The sequence below is a fragment of the Periplaneta americana genome, chromosome 1, assembly GCF_040183065.1.
Source record: "Periplaneta americana isolate PAMFEO1 chromosome 1, P.americana_PAMFEO1_priV1, whole genome shotgun sequence".
Lineage (NCBI taxonomy): Eukaryota > Metazoa > Arthropoda > Insecta > Blattodea > Blattidae > Periplaneta > Periplaneta americana.
The window spans coordinates 52,804,236-52,826,533 of NC_091117.1; the positions used below are offsets into that span (position 1 = coordinate 52,804,236).

At 33.6% G+C, this 22,298-nt stretch overlaps 1 protein-coding gene across 1 annotated transcript in view; it reads right to left on the bottom strand.

Annotated features, from left to right (window-relative positions):
- The window catches only part of LOC138695395 (polyamine-transporting ATPase 13A3-like), a 153,581-nt gene that overhangs the window by 123,763 nt on the left and 7,520 nt on the right, over nucleotides 1–22,298 (bottom strand). The gene's annotated exons all lie outside the window — the stretch shown is intronic.

The window sequence follows — 22,298 nt, forward strand, 5'->3', positions numbered from 1 at the left end:
TCATTTAATTTCCTCTCGTCTGTTTCCTAATTCAGTCGCATAATTAATTAATTAGGTATCCATGTTAAATTGGAAAAATCTTTTATTTTACTTTTTTGTCTAAAAATCGCCCATTACCATCATCAAAGTCGTTTACGGGCTATTAACTTAATTAATGTTAATTTTACAAAGTCAAACAGTTTTCGTTAATTTTATTGTGCAGCCATAAAATTGTACTCGAGTAGTTTTAAAAGTAGCCTTTGTAGTAGTGTTGTACTGATCTGTTGGCGTCCTTTGTTTGACGTGAGCTTTGGAATGAATTTATAACGAGGTTAGAAATGCTTAAAATCAATGACATAACACATGTTTACTTCGAAGTATTTTTGCTGATAATTATTCCTTACTCCCGAACTGTTTTTCCACAAACGAAGTTACTCTCATTTTCTACGGAAACAGGATTGAAATTGTAGCATATATGCGAAAATTTCAGAATAATAATTCGTTGCTTGAAATCTCGAAAATATATTTATAACGTTATTTTCCTTTTATTAAGTTTACAGTACTTAATTTATCTCTTTTGCAGAGGTCATAAATTTGACTTTTGAACTCCTTTTCATAAAACTTCTGTTAATTTATTTATAATCTGTTATTAAAATGAAATGCAAACCGCAAATGTGATTTCAGATTTGACAGAAAGATTCTTTCTTGCACTCATTTCAGAAAGAAAGAAAAAAAAAACATAATTTTCAGATTTAAAAAATCATTAAGACAATTTTTTCCTTCATTCTTGATTATAGGCCTATACTTAGGCTATATATCACTGATCATTTATTAAGTTATTCAAATTAATTAAATGACAACTTCACTATGTTAATATTTAAATTGGTCCACCGCTGTGGAATAGGTAACTGTTAGAATGTCTGACCGTGAAACAAGCGGACCCGAGTTCAAATCCTGATTGGGACAAGTTACCTGGTTGGGGTTTTGTTCCCGGGGTTTTCTCTCAACCCATTAAGAGCAAATGCTGGGTAATTTTCGACGCTGGACCCTGGACTTATTTCGCGGGCATTAAGTTATCACCTTCACCTCAGACGCTAGATAATCATAAGCAAAATAAAATTAAAATTATTTAAATTATGTTAATTAATGTGATGGGACTAGTTTCGATAGTTTCCATCATTCACTAGAAATCTGAGGATGATAGAAACTACATCGAAACTAGTCAATCAGGTAAAATAACACCACAGTTTAAATATGATCACTGTAGGCTAAAGTTGCTATTTAATTAGTTTAACTGTGACTTAATTGTTCATCAGTGACAATTTTATTGCAATTTTTTTCTTTTTAAATTAATATTATTATTATTATTATTATTATTATTATTATTATTATTATTATTATTATTATTATTATATATTTGATGTAGTAGTACAGTACCGGTACTTTACATAACTTGTGCACGCACATAGATCTACACTCTACACATTCAGGTTCTAGATCAAACTGAATAAGTTTTTATTAACTTGACGAGATGAGAAGCCTTGTCTCCAATTTGAAACCAACGATACATTCTCACTCAATATAACTCTTTGCGACCAGCAATTCAATTCAATTCAATGCCTGTCGCTACATAATAACAGACGCTCTCTGCATATTTGCCTGATGAATCATACATGACATTGTGGAGCAATAAAATTTTTATTACTAAAACGTTGCAGCCTGTCACCAATATGTCAATTGAGCTGATCTTTGGGCCCTATACTTTTCCAAGGCACTAATGCAACCAACTGCTACCCTAATATATCACATCCAAACCAGTGTAGACTTTCGAACCTTAATAGTGCTGCTATCTTACGGTGATTTCTGCAACAACTAACCTCGATCTCACGACTCGCTATAAAGCAAAGACTACAATCGAAGCAAATGACTCGAATTGAAAAGTATTGTCGACTGTAGCAGATCAAATTACGAGATAAAATTGACTTAAGAGGTGTTTCCAAAGTAACACATCATTGCGAATGGAGGAATCTGGAATAGGGAATAAACCTTGTATTCAGAAATAAATATTTTTAAGGGAACAAAATGTTTTTGCGACGTTACGACATCATCGAAAGCATTTTAAATGAAATCCTATAGTTTTTTTTTTAATATCATCTGTAAAAACATAATTGATGTGTTTATGTAATATTTAATTTGTTTTGTACAGAAGCACTATGATTATTGTTGATATAATGTCAATTCCTGTCATAAACTTACAATAATAGTAACTCTATGGCCCCTGTTTTATGAAAACAGTTTTATTCATTAAATCAACATAAGAACAAGATATTCTTAAAAGAAAATGATCTTTTTAGTCTCTGATATATCCATGTTCTCTGAATTTCGATTCTATTCTGCTCACAAATGTGGCTGATTTGGATGAATTTCGTTAAAAAGAGTTGTGTCCGTCCACCGTTATGGAATAACGGTTAGCATGACTGACCTTGAAACGAGCGGGTGCGAGTTCAAATCTTGGTTGGGGCAAGTTTCTCTGGGGTTTTCCCTCGACCAATTAAGAGCAAATGCTGGGTAACTTTCGGCGCTGGGCCTCGGACTCATTTCGCTGGCATTATTATCTTCAGATATATGGTCCTCATTTAGAAAATTGTCAATTCAGAAGTAGAACCAATAAAGAGCTAATGGAAATGTATGGAGAGTTGTCTCTCTTTATTTCGTCGTAATGTCCATGTTTCTGCCCCCATGGACATACATACTCTTTGGAAGAATTTTCATAAATTATGGTAAATTTTGGCAAACATTCGGAGTAATTTCACATTCTTTAATTGAAAACCCGGCTAAAGACGGTTATCCTTAGTTGTAGCACTATTAAGACAAGAATTTTAAGTTATTGCTTCCCAAAGCGACGTTGTTATCGCATTTAACATCGTCTCCGTTGTTTTTTTACTTTTTTTTTACTGATAGATTCTTGATATCAGCATTTCTGCCTAAAAGTGTGAACTATAGTTCCAAAGATTACCGCGTCTCTTGTTATGGGCACGTGTAGAGATTGTGACACTAAGTAGAATATATCCCGTTATCTTGTTACCAAGCAACCCAAATTAAGAAGGAATAATTTACATTCGACCCGATATTACCAAAAATCCATCTCTAGAAAAGATGATAAAAGACAATAAATATAAAATTTCCAAATACGTTTTGACATACTAGAATACGTCTTTCGCGGCACTGAGTTTGAGCATTCATTTTGGAATTCGTGAGGAAATAGAGTGGGCTATGCGCTGGTAGTCGCGTATTATTAACAAAGTTTTGTGAAGAAAAAATTGTGGAGAAATGTAAAATTCCTAGATATGTGTTATTCTTATAAGACAATTCAACAGCTCACAAGGTCCTCATTGCTCTACAGAAAATGTTGAAGTTTGCTTTGAATTGATTGACAATCTCCATTATTCGCCAGATTTAGCTCCCTTAGGCTAAAACCTATTTCCGAAAAGAAAGAAAAAAGAAAGCAACTCATAAAATTTCTGTCGATATACGTCCACGCAAAGTTTAAATTTTAATGAAAGATCTTTGATCTAAGACAGTAACGCGACCTAACCGATTTTCATCGTCCATTTCAATAGCTTGTAGCCTAGATCATATACTAGGCTATATCCAGATTGCTCGGCGTTATAGGTTTTGACGGTAACAATTTTTGTCAGGTTTACTATGCTGCCATCTAGTTGTTACATAAGGAGTCACGTCATAACTCCCATTTGAATTGCATTAGCGACTGTACTGCCATCTCGTGTTCGTTTACGGCGGACGGGTGGCGATCCTGGCGGTTGTTCTCTTCAAAGTGCAACCGATTTTAACATAGGAAAGAGAAATCTATATGTGATCTGGGCTTGTTGATAAAGAAATTTATACGAAATTGAGTTGAACCTGCACAGACTTGTTCAGAATGACTCGCTTCAGTGACGCAATACATAACAACCACGCTTCTCCATGGAGACTGGAGTTCATAAGTAGTGTGAATTAGTTCTAGGAACAACTCGTGTCTTTAGTATCTCTAGTCTAGATACTTGAAGTAATTAAATTACCTTGTTACTTCTTACTGGAAATGTGTATTTAAATGGTTGAATTTTTAAGGTCACGTGGTAGAGATTGTCAGCAGTTCAGTATGCTCTTCCATTACTTCAAAAGAGATTCTATTTTCTTCAAAACTATAGCAGACAGAAAAAGAACATTTTCATCACTCATTAAACAGGCTCTGCTGAATCAATTGATGCGTACAGTATGTAACTAGGATTTTTTTTTTGAGTTGACAATAATTATAACACAGAAGTAAAATTTTCTTTAATTTGCATTTTTCTTTCGTCTGATACCATTTTCTCAGAAACTATTAGTCAGAAGTCGATGGCAATTTTTTTACGCATTGTTTGTTAGTAATTTTACATTGAAGATGGAGACTTTTTTGGTGTACACGAAGTCTTAATTATTATTACTTTAACTCTTTAATTAACATACCTTCAATAATAATACAATAACATAATAAAGATTTCAAGTCAAAATAGCTGTCAGCTCTAGTGTTAAACTACTAATCAACAATGTGAATACAAATTTTCATCAAGTTGTGAGAAATCGTCCCTGAAAAAAATGGCAGAAAATGAAAAAATGGCAAATTTTGATATACTTTTACTTCATTGTTATAATTATTGTCAAATGAAAGACAATACTCTTAGTTACATACTATGGGTATCAATCAAAGCTGCAGTTCTCTTTTATAATTGATTAAAAAATTTTGTTTCTTCCTCTACTGTAGTCTTGAAGAAAATTAAAATTCAATCTCTTCTGAAGTAAGATAGAGCATTCTGAACAATGTCCTATGAGTGATAAAAATATGGCATCTTTCGAAAAAAGAGTAAAACCGTGTGTCCTGCACAGAAGGTTTCGGCACGCTGGTACTTATGGTAAATATATCTATGAATAACAATGCTTACTTACTTACTTACTTACTTCCTTACTTATGGCTTTTAAGGAAACCGGAGGTTCATTGCCCGCCATCGGTCCCTATCCTGAGCAAGATTAATCCAGTCACTATTATCATATCCCACATCCCTCAAATCCATTTTAATATTATCTTCCCATCTACGTCTCGGCCTTCCCAAAGGTCTTTTTCCCTCCGCCCTCCCAACTAACATTCTATATGCATTTCTGGATTCGCCCATACGTGCTACATGCCCTGCCCATTTCAAACGTCTGGATTTAATGTTCCTAATTATGTTAGGTGAAGAATACAATGCATGCAGTTCTGTGTTGTGTAACTTTCTCCATTCTCCTGTAACTTCATCCCTGTCAGCCCCAAATATTTTCCTAAGCACCTTATTCTCAAACACCCTTAACTTATGTTCCTCTCTCAAAGTGAGAGTCCAAGTTTCACAACCATAAAGAACAACCGGTAATATAACATTCTAACTTTCAGATTATGAATAACAATGCTAGACGTAAAATTTTATGGTTATTTCTAGATCATGTCAAAATTTACTTGTAGCTATAATTGAAAATGCCGGTAAATAATATCACAACCATTAGAAATCCAGACCGAATATTCGTATTTTGATAAACAATTCAAAATCGGATTTGTTCAGCATAGCATTACTTGCTCTATGAAGGCCTCCACGTTCTTTTTCATACTATATGCACTCTTCTTATCGTATACCTTTCTGTTATCAGCTGTACTCCCGCCACGACGGCGTGCAGAGATAAGGGCGTACGTCACAGCTATGTCATTTTTTGTACTCATTATCAGACATCGGATTCTAGGGCAAATGCATATTTTGTTTCTTTAGGAGAAAAGTAAAAATAATTATTAATATTTGTGTTTCATGGAAATTGAAAGGTATTCAAAGAGTTTTATAGTGCCCTAAAATGCCCTAAAACGGTTATTAGAGCCTAATTTGTTAATATTCGCCTAAAAATGCCTAATTCACTGTAAAGTTTCGCATTTTACTCTTACTTTTTATAATTTATACATGCATTCACTGCGAAATTTAAGGCATTTAAAAAGTAGAAAGTTTGCTTCACACCGACCATGAAACCATTGATAAAGGAAACAAAATGTTTTGAATCTCACGACACTCGCAATAGATTTCACCGAATTTAACATGTTTGGAGGCATAAATGCCGACAAAGAACCAACCTTAGTTTTGAAGCAGGCAACAATCACAACATGTGCTGCTACCGATTCAGAGATATACTATACTATAAAAATGACTGTTTTCGGTCTGAAACCGATTAGCTGTACTGCCCTTCAGAGTGTCATAAAATCACAATTTTTGGAGAAAGAGTGTTTTTGAAATATTTATGAAAAGTCGTAAAACTGCGAATTAGTAGGGTAAACCGTTACAAAATATTTAAAAGAATGGCCCTCCTAGTGTCAACACTACCAGGAAATGCAACAATAAGTGGAACTTTGTATTTTTGTCCAATTGAATCTCAATAACGGTTCATTTGAATGCTCGTTAACAGTTGCTCTTTCCCTCACCTTATTTGTGTTGAGAAGTTTTGAGCGGTAGGACGTTTTCCTGTGAAGTTTAACGCGATAATGCCGAAAAATATAAGTGCAAAATCTACACTGATCCGGCAATGGCTAACAGAATATTCAGAATTCACTTATGATGGAAAAATAATATTCTGCAAGATTTGTAGCAAACAGGTATGTAACAATAGTTGAAATATATAAATTCTATTAATTTTAATGAGTAGGCCTATAATATTTATACATTGACTGAGCTATCCTGAGGTATAATTCTTTTAAGACCACTACACTTTAACCTTTTAAATTCCGATAGTTAAAGTATTTGCAGGTCATTAAAATTTTGATTGTTCGAACCCACTAACTTTGTGATAGAAATACGGCAATACAACAATTAGGATTTTATTTTAATTCAGTTTACTTTACATTTTTAGATTTCGCAAGAAAAGAAGTGCCACCTAAAGCAGCATGTGCAAGGAGCGGCTCATAAGGCTAAAGCTCAGTAGAAAAATCAACTGCAACAAACTTTACTAACACAGCCTACTTCATCCAATCTCAGCAGCAATTTCTATGCTGATTTAACCAGAGCGTTTGTTGCTGCTAACATTCCCTGGAATGCAATTGAAAATCCGGTTTTAAGACAGTTTTTACAAAAATACTGCAAACAAAATATCCCATCTGAGTCGATCCTAAGAAAAAATTACTTAGACAGAATATACAATGAAACTTTAGCTTCCATTCGGGAGGATATAGGTGATTCTTACATATGGATCTCTGTGGATGAAACCTCAGATCCTATGAATAGGTATATAGCAAATATGGTAGTAGGAAAACTTAGTCCTGATGGACCTTCGATTCCACACCTCGTATGTGTTAAGGAACTTTCGAAAGTGAATAGCCAAGCCATTGCTTATTTTGTAAATAAAGGCCTACAGTCTTTATACTCAGGTAATATAGACGATTCTAAAGTTCTGTTGTTTTGTACTGATGCTGCCTCATACATGGTTGCTGCAGCTCCACTTCTTAAAACATTTTATCCTAACCTCACGCATGTAACCTGTCTAGCACATGGCCTTCACAGGGTTTCTGAAACAATCCGGAATAAATTTCCTCTTGTCAATTCGTTTATTTCTAACACAAAAAAATATTTTTGTAAAGCCCCATCCAGGATTTCAATATTCAGAGAGAACTTTCCAGATATCCCACTCCCACCTCAGCCGGTTGTTACACGATGGGGAACCTGGATTCAGTCAGTGGTGTATTATTCTAAGTATTTTAAAGAAGTGGTCACAGTTATTGATAAATTACCTGAAACTGATAGTGCAGCGTGTGTGAAAGCAGTGAAAGATTGTCTGAATGACTCACGAGTGAAAAACAATATTGCCTACATAACATCAAACTTTTCTTTCATACCTGCAAGCATTGAACAATTAGAACGTGAAAAACAATCTCTTTGTAGCCAAATAGCAATAGTAAAGGAAGCTGAAGTGAACATACATTCTGCTTTGGACGAAACTGGGAAAAAAGTTAAAAATAAGTGGGACAACGTATTAAATAAGAATGTAGGATTTTCATTGTTGGAAAAAGTATCAAGAGTGATATCGGGGTAAAGTGTAAATGTTCCAGTAAGTATTGATGTTTCTATTGTACCTAATTTAAAATTTGCGCCTCTCACATCAGTTTCGGTTGAAAGAAGTTTTTCTGCTTTCAAAATGATTCTGTGACAAAAGGCAAAGGTTAACTGTGGAGAATTTAGAAAAAATTCTGGTGGTGTACTGTGCAGATAATTATAATAAAGTCTGAGCATGGAACTGAATTTCAATAACTTAAAATGAGTAATCTTGATATCAATAATCATTATTTCATTAGTTTCAATATATTAAATTTGTGCAGCTCTGTTTATAAATAAAATATAGTATTCTTTTTTAATGTTTAAACATACTTTTTTGTGCGTATTTTAGTGTATAACTAAAAATTTCAGTGAAAGAAATAAGTATGATACCTTGATGTGCCTAAAATGCCTATTTTCATTAAAATAGAGCCTAATTTTACAAATTTTGAGCTTATTTTAGGCGCCTAAAACTGCAATTTTTAGTGCCTAAAAATCCGATGTCTACTCATTATTCAAGGAATATTAATTTATGTCGGGCTTTCCAGGCTTATTAAAGAAACCGTACCTTCTCATAGTTTCTAGGTAATATAGAGTCAAGCTTATGAGGGAAGTACTATAGAGCTGCCAGAAAGAAATATCTGATATTTATATATGAATAGTAAGAACTAATGATATATTTATCGAATCTAAAAGAAATATATGATTTTCCACTGCGTTTAAGCAGTGGCGACCTTCACACTTGTCACATTACGAGTACATACGAAATATATCGTAATATATAAAGAATTCCAATTTGTTTACGTTCATGCGTTCGTCATAGGACTTCAAACATTGCAAAGATCATCATTTGTAACAATAATTGTCATAAAAGTACACTTACATAAAAAAACTTTGTTTTACTAATGCTGGGTACTTAACTGTTCGTCATTCACCAATATGAAAACGGTTGAATACGCCAATTTACCGACAGAGTCGTTGCCCAGAGTGCGTCATAGGAGACTGGTCTACGCTACACCCACTCTCTGGCCCAAATTTGAATGTCGGACTCGTGAATCGGATGATCTAGATTTACTGCATAATAATAATAATAATAATAATAATAATAATAATAATAATAATAATAATAATAATAATAATCATCATCATCATCCGCGGAGAATAAGAGGAGGCAGAAAATAGTGCAGTGAAAGACCTGCCCTTGGGCAGAACACTATGAATGAGTGAAATAATAATAATAATAATAATAATAATAATAATAATAATAATAATAATAATACGCTTTGAGTATATCCTCACAAGTTAAATATTTAGGCATTATTATTGACCAACATTTAAAATGGGACAAGCATATCTCCTTTCTGTGTAACAGATTGCGTAAAACAATCCACAAATTTTCCATTCTACGCTCTTATTTACCTGTTTATGTTCTGCGTACTGTGTACTTAGCTCTGTTTCAATCAATAATTCAGTATGGTATTTTAGGTTGGGGAGGAATGGCAAAATCGACTCTCCGTCCTTTAAATCTGCTCCAAAAAAGAATTATCAAAATTTGTCTATACAAACCTTTTGATTACCCAACAAAATTAATTTTTCAGGAATTTGGCGTATCAAATCTAGAACAAATTTGTAAACAAAAATTGCTGATTTACTTCCATAAAAACCACAGTAAATTTAAATATGATCCTCATGAATACCAGACGAGACAAAACTACAGTTTCTTTCTAAATACTCCCAAATGCCACATAACTGCTGGATTAAAACACAGCAGAAATTTTGGACCCAAAATATATAATACATTAATTAGAGCTACCCTGAGCTAAGTACACTTAACACACATAGATTTAAGAAACAAATCAGATTAATTATTTAATTGTTTAAGCTAATTGAGTTAAAATTGTTACTCTAATATTCATGTACTTCTGTATTTTCTATTTGTATATAGACCCTGTTATTACATGCTGTATGTATTTTACCATTTATTAATGTGATTGTGCTCAATGAACTCTCTTAATTTTGTGATATATTTTGTATAACTGATCTGAACTGCGCCCGAGCACGAGCTTCTGCTCTTTCGGGCTGCAATGCCTAATGTAGCTCAAGTGTATAGTATTAATAAATATTATTATTATTATTATTATTATTATTATTATTAATAATGATAGTAATAATAATAATAATAATAATAATAATAGTAGTAATAATGATAATAATAATAATAATAGTAATAATAATAGTAATAATAATAATAGTTATAATAATAATAATAATAATAATAATAATAATAATAATAATAATAATCACCGTCATCATCATCATCATCATCATCATCCGCGGAGAATAAGAGGAGGCAGAAAATAGTGCAGTGAAAGACCTGCCCTTGGGCAGAACACTATGAATGAGTGAAATAATAATAATAATAATAATAATAATAATAGTAGTAGTAGTAATAATAATAATAATAGTAATAATAATAATAATGGTAATAATAATAATAATAATAATAATAATAGTAATAGTAGTAGTAGTAATAATAATAATAATAATAATAATAATAATAATAATAATAATAGTAATAGTAGTAGTAATAATAATAATAATAATAATAATAATAATAATAATAATAAGAAGAAGAAGAAGAAGAATAAAGAGTAGAATACCTTTGACATGATAATGTCCCGTATTTATGTTATGAGAAAATGGCCACCTTAAGCTTGAATTTTCCAATTATTTTATTTGCTGTGGCAACAGTAGTGAAACATACGAAAAAGAAGATTATGTGAAAATAAAATAATCTCTCCTGATTTTAGAATAATTCAATATAAAGTACATTATAGTCTATTCTTGCCAGACTCAAACCTGATGGAGAGAGATGATTTATAAACCTGCGAAACTATGTAACATTATTTTTTATTAAATAAAGCTAGATCCACATGTTATAGATTTAGGATGCGTGAAGGAAAGCTGTATCTTAATGATACAAGGAAAACAATTTGTCGTCCAGAGCTAGTTTTGAAGAAAAACAAAATGTATCTTTTTAATGCTTATCCATACGAGAAATTACATACCATGAAGGGAAGGCTACAATTTTATGATGTCGGTACTTCCCAAAAATGACTGTTCTTATCTACAAGATATTTGCGACAACCTACTGTATGAAATGATTTCCTCACAATTGTATTAGTTGTCTGTCAGAGCGTTACTGCTTTTCGTGGAGTTATTCGAAGCGATTGTAAGGCATTGTGAGTTGCGTCACTAACATGCTCGTTGCGACAGCTCACCCTCTTCATGGATTTTAAGCAACCATTTTTGGCTTATAAATGTCCTAGTTCATCTTTAAAAGAATCTCTCTTCGAATTATTTGGAGGAGCGATGCCCCTCTTTTAATTTGGAGGGCGGTCACGCCCCTGACTTTATAAATTGAATGCGCAGAAAGTGTCTAGCCCCCCCTCCCCAAAAGTCGGTGTCTATGGTGTGAAGACATATAAGGAAATGTTTGAATAGAAGGGCTATTGAGTATAATAAAATTGGACAAGTAAAACTGGAAAATAATCAAGTAACTTGAAATTATTTATGCAATTTTGTGCAATGAAAGTGAATTATTGTCAATATAAGACTATATAACTTTGTATAAGGAAAAAGAAATTAGTAATCACAAAATGGGTGCCTTTTAAGAAGATCAGTATTTAAAATGCACAAATTTCATTACTGGCATATTATTTTATTAAACAACAAATGGGTAAAGTATATAGCCAGTGATATTCAATCTTTTTTTGCTAGCGTACCCCCAAAATATATTTGTATCAATAACTGCATTGAAATTAGCCTATACAGTATAAGAATTAAGAAAAGATTACTATATGGTTGATGTTGTACTAAAATATATTATTATTATTATTATTCAATTGTTTTCTGTATTGATGTCAATTATTACATATGCTATATATTTTTATACTGGTTGAGTGGAAGAGAAGGTCTTATGGCCTTAATTCTGAAAGTACCAGTAAAAATAAATCAAATAAATAATAATAATAATAATAATAATAATAATAATAATAATAATAATAATAATACATTTATTGCTAGAACAAAGATATACATTGTTTTTTTTATAAAAAAATCGAAATTGTAGGAAAGGTCATTATAGTATCAATCTTTATCACTAGAATGCGTTTTCAACAATCTTAGAGGTCTCGTTTTGAATCATCAATAGAACGTCAACTACAGCACAAACAAGGAGCAAGTGTTTTTGATAGTAACTGTGCCACGCGCCAAATATGACGTCACGTCAATATAGTCTATGAACCACTAACCTTATCTCTGTACACCCTGGGACTGAATGTGGTCCCTGGTTATTACAAAAGAAGTGGCATTTTTTTTGCATTAACATGACAATGAGTTTGTATCTGAAAGTTCTGGTGGTCGTGTTATCATTAGGAATTTTCCTGTAACTTGTCCTAGTTGGCCTGCAAGAACACCCCCAGCAGAATATAGGCGAGGCTATGAAGGAAAGAGTGTTAGAGGAAACCTGCGACAATTGGACGAAGTTATGCAACAACAGACTAACCAACAATATAAAAAAATTACATATTTGCACAAATCTCACAAAAAATCAAGAATGGGATATGTGCAATATACTGTCATTTATAAGCAAAATTCTTTTATTACATAAAATTCATTTATTTTTTTTTTTTGCTTTGCAACATTAAATGAGCCGTTCAGAGCAGAAGTGGTGTAACTCAAAAATGGGTAATGAGGGTTAAAGTAAACATTCTGTAAAATACAGCGTAAAGTAGTAATTAATATGCAATTTATTTAAACTATTAGTAGTCAGTGAATAGCAAGAAGGACATATTAATTGCTACTTTGCGCTGTATTTTACAGAATTTTTACTTTAAACCTCATTATCCAATTTTGACTTACACCACTTCTGTTCTGAAAGGCTCAAATCAATTGCTGGTCTGTTATGATGTGAGGGGACATGTAATTCTACATAATGTCACAACATACTTCAATCTGGATGTACGAGCACATCTGAATAACATCTACGGGGAGCAACGGATAGGGAGAGCCGAACCTGTTGCGTGGTCAGCGTGATCACCCGACTTCACGCCATTAATATTTTTTGGAACATGTGAAGTAATACACCACTCGAATTGACACCAGAGAGGTATACTAAAAATCGATTAGCATTAATTTATTATTATTATTATTATTATTATTATTATTACTATTATTATCATTATTATTATTATTATTATTATTATTATTATTATTATTATTATTATTATTATTTGTGAAATTTATTTAATAGTATGACTGTTACAATACTTCTTGCATGAAATGTTTATTAAATAACCAGATTTACTTCAGTGGTCAATATCTCGAAAACAGATTTTTGTTAGTTGATTTCTTATTGTACTCGTATAACTCCAACTAATTGATGAATTGGACTCCATCGCACACACTGTGGCAGGTATTCCACATCTGCTGTATATAGGTACAGTACTGAAGAGAGACTGTTATTACGATATACAAGAACAAAATGGTGGACAGATAGGTCTACAACATCAACGATAAGTTACAACTAGGGCTAAGAAGTTTGTTAGTAAGTTTAGCGAATTTGATGGATTCTTATTAATTCTTTAATCTTAAAAAGATTTGTTGGTTCCAAGACTTTCCGTTCTTTATATTTAGTGATTTTGATATAGGCCTACTGCAAGACAACAATGCAACTGAGCTATTATACTGTGATAATAATTATAAACTCAGTGCATAGAGGAGGCCATGAAATACAACAGAGAGAATAATTTATATCTATGTCACATACTCTTTGAATGAGGCCACACTGCTAACTACTAAAAGTAGTGTAGGAAATTTAGGAGTGTAGTTTTATTTATGAAACAGAATTTTACACACTGCTAACTACTAATTTTTACACTTCTAATTAGTAACTGCTGAAAGCAGTACTTTTATGAAACAGTTCTGTAATGACATTGAGATGGCCTCCAAAGTTAAGTACTTCATATCAAGTTTCATTATAATACGCAGATTTAATTCAAGAGCTATTAGCTAGGTACTCGCATGACACAAGGACGAAAAGTATGAAGCCTCGAGAAATTATAACCATCTTTAATAAACACAATGTCTACAACTTGTTCATATTTACAGCCATTTTTATTTGTTCTGTAGCCTGACTTGAGACCTCGATGGAATAATAATGATAATGGTGAGGGGAAACAGGAGAAGTCCGAGAAAATCCCTCACTATCCGCTTTGTCCATCACAAATTTCACCTTGACCCAGAAAAGGATCGAAGCTGGTCTTCACAGTGAAAGTCAGAGCGACTAACTAATCGGCCACAGGCGACACTCGGCAGCATTATGAGACTTAGAAAGTAGGTTAGAAACGACGATTGCAATGTCCTAGAAGTTGTGTTTCACTGAAGGATGTTAGGTTGGCTACCGTGAGCAGTTAGTCATCTTCTGTTGTAGGAAATGAGATTTCATGACTCACAAGATAGGCTACAATCAATCCGAATATTTAATTTTCTTGTAGTACATGCTTTTTCGCAAAATTAAAAATTTATTCAAGAGATTATGGCTTGCACTTTAACTAATGCATAGGCTACACTCCGACCGGAAATTAAGAAACTTAGAAATAAAATTCCTTTAAATTATCATTTCCCGTATCATATAAACAGATTTAGACCTATAATAACGTTCTTCAGTGAAATTAATTTACAAAGTACCAACAAATATCAATACACCAATTTCTGCTGATCTATCCATGAATTCAATTTTTATGCGGTGTTCCGCCTCTCTAGATTCCTCCCGGTCGGTAACGATGCAGCCATCACAAGACTGAATGAACTCTCATGGTATAGCGAGGATCACGTAAGAGTAGTTCCTGAAAGGTTAATTTGGCTGTCTCTTCAGTGATGCCAACTAATACCAGATATCACCAAAGAGTCGAAAGTCACAATGCCATGTACTGAAATAATAATAATAATAATAATAATAATAATAATAATAATAACAATAATAATCTCTGCAAAATAAAGATCTTCTCTTCTGATGGGTGTACTCTCTGTCGACAACCAGGGACAACAACGAATGCCGACAACCTTCTTACGTGCAGGAAATTTGATGCTGAATAATAGCAGACAGCCGAATTAGCCAAATTGTACTGGACAACAAGATTCCAAATGAACTGGAAAATTTCAGTTAGAAGGCCATTGGAAGAAGAAGAAGAAGAAAATGATGATGATAATAATAATAGTCTAATAATAATATAGTATTACATCTATTATCTATAACATCTATTATCAGGCAGTACATCTCACTTGACGATATGTGTCAGAGGAAGAACAATTGTTTGTATACATCTGAAGTTTGACTAGTGTATTACGTAGCTAGTCGGCGATGTATGCAATGGAGGGGGAAAGGCACTGGCCACCCTACCCCATTATCTCCGTCTAGTTGCCTCATAAGTGATGATTTCTTGGTATCACTTGTGAGGTTCAGACCTGTCTTCGGACAGTTGACTAAACAACAACAATAACAATAACAATGTCTTGCTTATTTACTTATTTACCACATCTAATTTTTATGTTGGGAGGTGTTTTCTAAATGATGCAACAATAAATTTGTGAAAGAGTATGGTTTCCTCCTAGACCTCTCGCACATTATGTTGGTAATTAGTAGATTAGTATGATCTAATATTAAAATGTATAGTATTTTGTCTGACAACATAGAATTCATTGCTTGGACTAATTAGTTTACGAATCACGAGACCTAAAAATGTATTTTGTTTTATCACGTGAAATGATTAGTACGAATTTCGCAATCAGAATACCACTTTGAAATGTACAGGTATCCTACTTAAAATACATATTTCTAAGTCGCTACCAAGCTATTTATTTTCTTGAACATTTTAGTAAAAATCTGAACACTAAGAAATATATTTCTGTCCATTAGCCACGATCATGTTTCATATCAAGTAGGTCTGCAAGTAATATCTTATTATTTAATTGCATTTACCTGAATATTGTACATATAGTGTTGAATTATAATCACAACGCAACGCAACTGAATTATGTATTGATCTTAACATTAATACCGGTATTACTAAGTCATTATTAATTACGTTCAAATTTCACAAGCTTGGTCAGGTACTTCCATTTCATTAGTTTTCTTTACTGCAAATCAAAATTATTGCTGCCAACATAACAGTTAGAAAATAACTGCCAGTTGTATTTGTCAGTATTTGAAAATTCGAAACAAAGTTGGTAAAAATATATTCAACCTGACATCTAGAAAATCACTATAATCCACTAGCATATGTAGTAATAGGGGAAAAAGATTAGATTTCCATCCTTAGGGTGTTAAGAAAGCTGATCCGGACTTATACTACGTTTAACTGATCCTTTCAAATTATGTAACCACTTTAAAAATTATTATAGCTGTCTATATTCTTAATCACAATTGTTTATACAAGTGTTTTATGAGGTTTATGAGGAGGTTGGTTGCGTCTCTTCTGATGGCTCTACTAGACGTGCTGATATCATCATAATTGATCGGCAGAAGGATAAGGGTGTCATTCTTGATCCCACAATCCGTTTCGAGATGCATGAGCAACAGCCACAAGAGGTGTGTCGTGAAAAACAAGTCATCTATGAGCCTTGTTGTCAGCATCTCGGAGCACAATACCACATCACACATTGGACAGTTTTTGGACTCACGTTCGGTGCCAGAGGCACGATCCCGCGAGAAACTTTAAATCAACTTAATTTAAAATTTCTGATGCAACGATTGATGCCATAGGATCTCATGTGTTAAAATCATTCTTAGCTATAATTAGTAATCATTTGTACCCAAGAAACTTTTATTGTAAATGATTTCCTATGTTTTCTTATCACTTATCTCAATGTTTTTTTTCTTTCAAATTATCACATAATTGTTTTTATGCTCGACCATGCCGAAATGTAGTAATTATACACCTGGTAGCAGTCCTTTAATGCATGTCATTAAAGTACAGATGTTCATCCAATGACAACTCAGCTTACAGGTGTTCAGCCAATGACAAGTTAGCTTTGTACCGTTATAAAACCGCAAGTATCGATTATTCTCGGATATGCAATCGAAAGAGAATTAGCGAAAAGTCACGGAGGCTGGAAATCCAATACTGTCGCAGAAGGTTATGTTCTGTTATTATAATAATTAGCGTTAATTGTAAATAATATTCAAATAAATTCAATTTGTCATCTCGTTTTTCAATGTCGAATTCAATAATCAAGGTTATATCAAATTTAACGGGATTACATCAAGGTCAATGACATTATTGTTCCTCGGAAAAAATCAATACTTTCGCGTCTGCGCACATCTCACAATTCACGACCTAGAACAAGGTCACTTCCGATCTTGTCAGATACAAATAAAATGTATACATCTGAATACTGTAATTTCAAGTTAGAAATATAGTCGAGCATAAAAAGTCGTATTAAACTTGCCTATAATGGTAATTAAGACGCTCGTATGAAAATTATGAAACTCGCTTGCGCTCGTTTCATAAACATCCGTACTCGCTTCTTAATCACTATCATTATAGGCTCGTTGCATAATGTACTATTAATCATTGTTCATTATGGTTGATTAGTAGGCCGATCTATTGAACCCTTATTAAGGGCAGCTTTTTTATATTCAATAATTAATTAACAACGAAATGCATATCGAAAAAAAATCCCTCTGAAGCATAATGATATCTATTCTATGTGTTAATGTGTACAGAGAATACAGCCATTAAGAACTGGGAAGTTACTTTAGAATAACCTTATATTTTTCACGTAAAATTTTAGTATTAGAATCTGTTTTCCATGAAATTTCAGTCCCACAATTACATGACTTGCATTGTGAAGAGAATGGCTATAGTTGACGTGACCTCGAGAGGTCAGGGCTGCATTATTGTGAACATTATTAATCATGACAACAGCACAGCGGTAAAGAGGAAAACAACACGTTATCCGATGACGCGGATATCGCTTTTAATTTCTTATTCATGAGGATATTTCTTAAAATGCCTCACCCTAAAGACTACACTCCGAGCAGCGTACAGTACTTACTGCATTCTGAGATTCACACACAGTAATAGGACATGTAGGCATAATTCCGCCCGGCTGGACCTTGTTTTGGCGCATTATAAATCACAAGAACCATACGATCTATTCATTATAAAACATGGCTCACTCCTTCTGCGGGTATGTCAGTTGATAAGGAAGAACTCGAAACTTGCAGTTATATCAATACAATTGTAAAATTCTTAAATATTACGTAAGATAAAGTCAAGGCTCCTGATTAGGACGCTGTGGGAGATAACTGTAGTATAATCTTTAAAGGGCTATCGTTTTCTTGAGAACCTGTTCGGAAGGAAATATGCAAGACAGGCCTATATAGAGTTAAAAGTCTTACATCCTTTTACCACAGTCTAACACAGCGTTTCTCAAACTATTTTTAAGTGGGGACCACTTTTTTAAGTCAGAACAGTTCCGCGGACCACCTTACTCTTGTTCCCTTCGAAAGCAAATTTATCATTTTTGTAGTATGTTTTAATATCAATATACATATATTGTAAAATAGAAACAATTAATTAAAATTAATTAAATTTAATTAATTTTATATTTGTATCAGCTAATTAAGCTGATCTTCATAGAAGAAAATTCATTTTTGTTTCTTTAATAATTCAAGGCTATTAGAGCTTGGATAATCTTTAATTTATTAACTAAAAATAAAAATAAATAAATGTTGGTACTCACATTAATGAGATAGATGAGCCTGCTATACTTTGGCGTATGCTGGTAAGCTCAAGTCGGAGATTGTCACATACATCAAGTCGATTTCGGTAGCCTAATTTGGTTTTATTAGAGTTAGTGATCAAAACCCTTTTTCACATCGATAAGTAGAAACAAACTGAATTATAATCTCTAAAGCACCACTATTATTCACTATTATTCTCTTTTCACTTGTGATGAGGTCCAGAAATTAACCATACCTTCCGCTTGGAATTTCATTTTAAGTCCGGTCTCATTCGAGAGTTCAATTAACTGTTCTCTTTCACTCAATGAAAGTTTGTTAGTTTCAATATTGCAATGAGAGTGATCATGAACCCATGAAAATTCGTCGTATTTACTCGGAAAATAAGTTTAAAATTGTGACCTCAGGGTTGTATTATTGGTGTACGACGTACAGTACGTGACCATTTCAATGTGCAGACTGGGTGTTGGCAAAACTATTAAGAAAGTCATAAATACATGAAAAAGTTCGGTCCTCTGTTATGAATTTGGGTGGTCCCTGGCTGGGTTACAGGGGCTGCGCCAGATGTGCAGGGAAAAGATGGCGAGAAACACCACAGTCATAGTGCTTTAAATCTCTCTTTTGTTGTTGAGAGTAGAGTGGGAAGTCAGTAGACGGATAGGGTAATAAATTTCATAAAATGTCAGTACTGAGAGAAAAAGTGAAAAGCGATTGCCATGTGTCATTTCCAAACTCTGAAATTCCTTTGAATTTTATTTTTTCTTCTGCCTTTTTTGAAGGACCACAAGGGCAGATCTCGAGGACCACAGGTGGTCTGCGGACCATAGTTTGAGAAACGTTGGTCTAGTATATACAGTCACGAACCTCAATACGTAATAAATATGCATCCATAGATAGTTGCTAACCACTAGGATCGTTACTATCGCCTCATTACAGATAATGCGAAACAGTACCTTCACAGTCTATTGTTCCTAGTACCCTCACAAACTCAAGCTTTGTGACTGTATATACTAGACTGTTAACCTGATCCAGCAAGCCTCCGTTCTTTTTTCATATTGCTGGACGTAGTATATACTGTAGGCCTACACACTGCCTAAGGTGCAGTTTTAACGCTGGAGGGACGCGAAGGCTTACACTGCAGCCTGAGGCTTATCGTGTTTACCATTCCTATTCTGTGAATGATTGGGTAGCCGAACGGCTGCGCTCTTGTACAAGTACAGCACGCCGCACGTGAATTTAACCTGGGCTATGGTATGGATAATAATGATGATGATGATGATGATGTTAATTAATGATGGCGAAATAAGTCCGAGGTCCAGTGCCGAACATTACCCAGCAATTCTGCTTCAATTGGTTGAGGGAAAACCCCGGAAAATAGTCCCAAACAGGTAACTTATCCCGACCAGGATTTGAATCCAGGCGCACTCGTTTCACAGTCAGAAGCGCTAACCGTTACTCCACAGCGGTGGACATATTTGTCTTACTCAAACTCCTACAAACATTTCCTTTACATTGAAGCACATGACACAACAATTTTATTAAGCTAAACAAATGGTAGAATTAGGTAAGCATGTATTTTGGAAACAAACACAAAAAAGGGAGTATTTTTCCTGGACTAAAAATACAATACAAAATGTAGAATAGGCTACAAATAATGTGGTGAATCGAGCCTAACATTATGGCAATTGTCAACTACCACACAATTTTACGGGAAAATTTTATTGCTGTGAAAATAATATATTTATAATACTGTACCATAAAGTTGGAAACTAGGATCTCATCATTTTGATGTAATTAATAACCTAACTTAACGTAACCAGAACTAATTCCATCTATCGTAGAAGTGGTCGTAAAAATGTTTATTTTCTTTTTCCACTTTTCCGCCGAACCAAAGTGGACATAGTACTGAATGGCGCAAAGTGCATAAGATGAGCTCAGAGGATACATGATCCAGTAAGTACCCTATAGGCCGTGATCAAACCTGTTATAACTTGTGTGTTATGATAATTGCACCTGTCACTCTGTTGACACATCGAGAATAAAATTTCCGCCTTGAACATTCGTACTAGAGTCATTTCTCCAATTTATCACATATTGGAAGCATGCCTGTACGAGATTGTGCGATCCAGATTAAATCCAACAATACGATAGGAACGCAAATCAGCTGTAAATGTCTAATGTGCCTTCAAATCGGGACATTTTGATGCGTGTGCAAATTATTTCAGGACGCGGAAAGCAATGGTCAAAATCGGGACTGTCCCGGAAAATACGGGACGGTTGGCAAGCCTAGATGTGTTCATTTTACTTCACTCTAAAGACGTTGGTGGATAGGATTGAAGGGAAAGTTATGACATATCAGTACGAAAAGCGACAGCGTTCTTGTAGTTAACAATTATAATATTTGTATTCGTTGTAAAAAAAAATACTGCGCATACCCAGTATGTTATAACTAGAACTTGGAAAATTCAGGTGCCCCAAATTTTGTTTCTGAGCCCCGAACATTAATGGGGAATGAACAACACGGATTTAGGCGTGGTAGATCATGTTCAGATTGTGTTTTCACGGCGTGACAAATTATCAAACAAAGAAGAGAGTTTAACTTGGAAACGCACATTCTTTTTGTAGATTATATAAAAGTTTTTATGCTCGACCAAGCCGAAATGTAGTAATTATACACCTGGTAATAGCCCTTTAATGCACCTCATTAAAGTACAACTATTCATTATAATTCAGTTGTTCAGCCAATGAGAAATCACCATTTTACCATTATAAAACCGCAAGTATCGATTATTCTCGGATATGCAATCGAAAGACAATTAGCGAAAAGTCAAGGAGGGTCGAAATCTAATACTGTCGCAGAAGGTTATGTTCTGTTACTATAATAATTAGCGTTAATTGTAAATAATATTCAAATAAATTCAATTTGTCATCTCGTTTTTCAATTCTAAATCAATTTCCAGGTTATATCAAGACTAATGTTCATCTTATTCTCTAGATTATATCAAGGTCAATGACATTCGTGCCTCGGAAAAAATCAATACTTTCGCGTCTGCGCACATCTCACAATTCAGGTCAGTTCGCTCCTCACTTACATAAACATAACATGAATACTTATGAATAATTTCAAGTTAGAAATATGGTCGAGCATAAAAAGTCGTATGAAACTTGCCTATAATGGTAATTAAGACGCTCGTATGAAAATTATGAAACTCGCTTGTGCTCGTTTCATAAACAAACATACTCGCGTCTTAATTACTACCATAGGCTCGTTGCATAATGTACTATTGATAGATTAAATCGTAGAAAACTATGGAATATAATGTTAATACAAGGATATCCCAGACATCTTATTTAAAAGATTAAAAACATGTATGAAAGAACATCCATCA